This window comes from Sturnira hondurensis, unplaced genomic scaffold (assembly GCF_014824575.4).
Source record: "Sturnira hondurensis isolate 20B ecotype Veracruz unplaced genomic scaffold, ASM1482457v3 Scaffold0019433, whole genome shotgun sequence".
Classification (NCBI taxonomy): domain Eukaryota; kingdom Metazoa; phylum Chordata; class Mammalia; order Chiroptera; family Phyllostomidae; genus Sturnira; species Sturnira hondurensis.
In genome coordinates, this window is record NW_028092064.1 from 2,075,845 (window position 1) to 2,080,667 (window position 4,823).

A 4,823-nucleotide genomic window follows, 5' to 3' on the forward strand; every position below is an offset into this window, starting at 1 on the left:
TCCCCCTTTGTTGAATATTAATTTACAGTAGAGACTTAGGTTCCATTAGTCTGTGTGTCTGTTCTTATGCCAGTACCAGGCTGGCCTTGCATTATGGTGGCCTTGCAATACAGTTTGATATTAGGTATTGTGATTTCTCTTACTTTACTCTTCTTTCCCAAGTTGCTTCAGCTCTTTGGAGTTGTTCAAGGTTCTATAGAAATTTTGAAGTGTTTTTTCTCCATCTGTGAAATATGCCATTAGGATTTTAATAGGTGTTTAGTTGAATGTATAGATTGTTTTGGGTAGTATGGACATTTTAATGTTAATCCTTCAAATCCATGAACACGGTATATGTTTCCATTTGTTTGTGTCTTTCTTAATTTCTTTTTTCAGTGTTGTGTAGTTTAGTTAGCACCGTCTTTTACCCCCTTGGTTATGTTTATTCCTAGGCATTTTGTTTTTCTTGTTGCTATATAAAATGAAAACATTTTTCTGATTTCTGCTTCTGATGTTTCATTGTTGATCTTCAAAAGTAAGTTTGATTTCTGAACATTGACTTTGTATCCTGCTGTTTTGCCCAATTTATTTGTTAGGTCAAGCAGTTTCTTTTGGTGTGGTGTATAGGATTTTCTATATACCCTATCATGTCATTTGCAGACATTGACAGCTTTGTTTCCTCTTTTTTAATTTGGATGTCCGTTATTTTCTTTTTATGTCTGATGGCTGTGGCTAGGACTTCCAATAGTATGTCTAATAGAAGTGGTTAAAGCGGACCTCCTTGTCTTATTCCTAATTTTAGTGGGAAAGTTTTCAGTTTTTTCCATGGAGGATGATGTTGACTTTAGGTCTCTCATATATGGTCTTTATTATGTTGAGGAATGCTCCCTCTATTCCCACTTGGCTGAGTGTTTTCATCATAAATGGGTGCTGTACCTTATCAAGTGCTTTTTCTGCACCTATTGATATGCTCATGTGATTTTTTTCTTTGCTTTTGTTTCTGTGATGTATTACCTTTATTGTTTTGTGAATGTTGTACCATGTCAGCATCCCTGGGATGAATCCCACTTGGTCAATGGTGTATGATTTCTTTAATGAATTGTTGGATGCAGTTTCCCAATATTTTGTTGAGGTTTTTAGTGTGTATGTTCAGTAGTGATATTGGCTTAACATTTTCTTTCTTTGTTGTGTCTTTATCTGGTTTTGGGATTAGGATGATGCTGGCTTCATAAAGAAGAGTTTTGGAGTGTTCTATCTTCTTGGAATTTTTTTGTAATAGTTTATAAAGGATAGGTATTAGCTCTTCCTTAAATACTTTGTGGATTTCTGTTGTGTAACCATCTAGTTCAGGGCTTTTGTTGTTTGAGAGTTTTCTGGATTAGTGCTTCAATTTCATCAGCTGTTATTGGTTTGTTCAGACTTCCTGCTTCTTCTTCATTGAGTTAGGAAAATTACATTTTTCTAGACATTTTTTCGTTGTACCTAGGTTTTCATAGTTTTAGGTAAGTTTCTTGGCATATAGTTTTTCATAGTAAGTTCTTATAATATTTTGTATTTTTGTGGTATCAGTTTTAATTTTCCCCCTTTCATTTCGGATTGTGTTTATTTAGGTTCTTTCTCTGGTTTTTTTTTTTTTTTTGATGAGTCTGCTTAAAGGCTTGTTAATTTTATTCATCTTTTCACAGAACCAACTCATGGATGTAATGATTCTTAGGATTGTGCTGTTAGTCTTAATGTCATGTAATTCTGTTCTGATGTTGTTTTTTTCCTTTCTTCTACTTGCTCTGGGCTGTCTTTGTTGTTGTTCCTTGAGTTCTTTTTTTTAAAAAAAATATTTAATTATTTTTCAAGTACAGTTTTCTGTATTAGTCCCATCTCCCCCCCTGCTTCCCCCCACCTTTCCTTTGTATTTGTTCCTCTAAATCCCTCCCCTATTTCCCCTGAAATTGCCTCCCCTCTCCCGTCTGTTTGCTGTTCCCCTGTTCTCTATTTCAGTGTCTTTCTTTATATTTTGATGGCTTGTTTGTTTTGTTGTTTAACTTCCTGTTAAAGGTGAGATCATATGGTATTTGTCCTTCAACACCTGGCTTATTTCAGGCAGCATAATGCTTTCCAGTTCCAATTGTTCCTTGAGTTCTTGTCGGTTGAGGGTCAGGTTGTTTATTTGAAATGTTTCTATCTTTTATAGGTTGGCCTGTATTGCTATGAACTTCCTCCTCCTGAGAGTCTTTGATGTGTCCCCTAAGATTTGGATTGTTGTTAGTCAATTTTCATTTGCTTCCAGAAACTTTTTGATTCCCTCCTTGATCTAATTTTTGACCCATTCATTAATAACATGCTATTCACCCTGGCTGGTGTAGCTCAGTGGATTGAGCACAGGCTTGTGAAGCAAAGGGTTGCTGGTTTGATTCCCAGTCAGGGCACATACCTGGGTTGCAGGCCATATTCCCATTAGGGTACACATGAGAGTCATCCACACATTGATGTTTCTTTCCCACTCTTTCTCCTTCCCATCCCCTCTCTTTAAAAAATAAATAAAATATTTTAAAAAATACCATGCTCTTTAATCTCCATTTGTTTGAGTGTTTTTGAGTTTTTTTTCATTGAGGTTGGATTCTAGTTTCAGTCCCTTGTTGTTAGAGAAAATGGTTATGATTTCAATTTTCTTGAATTTGTTGAGGCTTGTTTTGTGTCTTATCATGTAGCGTAGCTTTGAAAATATTCCATGTGCATTTGAAAAAAATGTGTATTTTGCTCCTTTGGGATGAAAGACTCTGTATATATCAGTTTAGTTCATTTAATCTAAGACTTTGTTCAATGCGGCAATATCTTTGGAAGATCTATCCATTTTTGACAGTGGGTTGTTGAAATCCCCTAGTGTAACGGTGTTACTGTCAATATCTTTCTTGAAGTTCTCCAAGATTTTCTTTATGTATTTAGGTGCTCCTATGTTGGGTGCATAAATATTTAACATTTATGACTTCTCATTGGGTATTTCCCTTGAATATGATACAGTGACCTTCTCGGTCTCTTTTTCTTCTTCTACTTTTGAAGTCTATTTTGTCTGATATGGAAATTGCTAGTCTAGCTTTCCACCCCACCCTGTTTGTTTGCTTGAAAACTTTGTTTCTAGCCCTTCACTTTCAGTCTGCATAGGTCTTTCATCCTGAGGTGGGTGTCTTGTAGGCAGCATATGTGTGGGTCATTCTCTCTTATCCATTCAGGTATTCTGTGTCTTTTGATTGGAGCATTGAATCTGTTTATGTTTAAGGTTATTACTGATAGGTACTTACTGCCATTTTTTTGTACCTGTGTTTTTCTCTCTCTCCAGCTCTTTTCCTTCCTTTTCCTAAAGCAGTTCCTTTAGCATCTCTTGCAGAGGTGGTTGGTGGAGATGTATGCTCTTAGGCTTTGTTTTTCTGGGAAGCTCCTTATTTGTCCTTCCTTGTTAATTGAGAGCCTTGCTGGGTAAAGCGGCCTTGGTTGCAGCCCTCTGGTTTTCATTACTTAGAATATTTATTGCCATTGTCTTTAGGCTTGGAGCATTTCCTTTGAGAAGTTATCTGCTAGCCGTATCAGGGCTCCTTGGTATGTGACTTCCTATTTCTCCTTCACTGCCCTTAAGATTCTCTCTTTGTCTTGGAATTTTGGCATTTTAATTATGGTGTGTCTTGAGGTAGGCCTCTTTGTGTTCCTCTTGATTGGGACTCTGTGTGTATTCTGGATTTGCCTGAAATTTTCTCTTGTCAAATTGGGGAGGTTTTCCACTATTACTTGTTCAAACAGGTTTTCTACCTCTTGGTCTTCTTTGCTCCTTCTGATATCTTTATTATACAGCTATTATTCCATTTCATGTGTCGTGCAATTCCCTTACCACCTCGTCATTCTTTGAGTTACTTTTGCTTTTCTTGCTCTATCTAGTTTTTTTTTTCTGTTTTTTACATTGTCCTTCAACTCACTGATTTGGTCCCCTGCTTCATGGAGCCAGCTTGAAATTTTTTCTAGTGTTCTTCTTATTTCTGAGATTTTATTGTTCATTTCTTCCTGGTTTGTGTTTATAGTTTCTCTTTCCTTTTTCTTGATGATGTAGTTCTCACTCAATTCCTTGTAGTTGTCTGTGAGTTCCTGGACCATCTTTATAACCATTATTTTGAATTCTATATCTGATAGTTTGGTTGCCTCCATTTCATTTAGCTCTTTTAGTTGGGAGTCTTCCATTCCTTTTGATCGCATGTTCTTTTTTTGTCTCCCCATTTTAGATGACTCTTTTTGTTTCTTTCTGTGCTTCTTGATGTTTAGCTTTGCTAGCTGTCTTTGTAAGGTGCCCTTCTATGATAGGCATTCTATGAGGTTCAGTGGTGTACTGAAGTGGTGGTGAGGTTCAGTCGTTTGATCTCCTGTGCTGGATGCTGTAGGTTTGCCCTATCTTCTGTTTGTGTGGGCTCTCTTGTTGTAGTTGGGTTTTTATCTTTTGGCACTTCCTTTGTTGGTGGTTTCTCTCCTCTAGCAGGTATACTGATGTTCGTAGCTCCCACCTATTCTTGTATGTGGTCAGTGGCAGGGAGTAGGCAACATGGATTAAGACAGCAGGAGAGTATTTGATGGGGTTTAACGTACCAGCAAGTAGAGAAGACATAGTAGATTCTTTTGTTAATTATCAGGTTAATTATGATATTTCACCCACCTAGCCAGTTTTTACAAAAGGTGAAAGAGAGAAAGGACTCTTGTTAGAGGGGAGGATGATTGTGAGCTGAATCCAGAAAACGGAGCAAGGTTAGGATATAAAGTATATTGAGAATAAGGGATAGAAATTAGGGGAGTAGGACAAAGGATTTCGCTTCTCT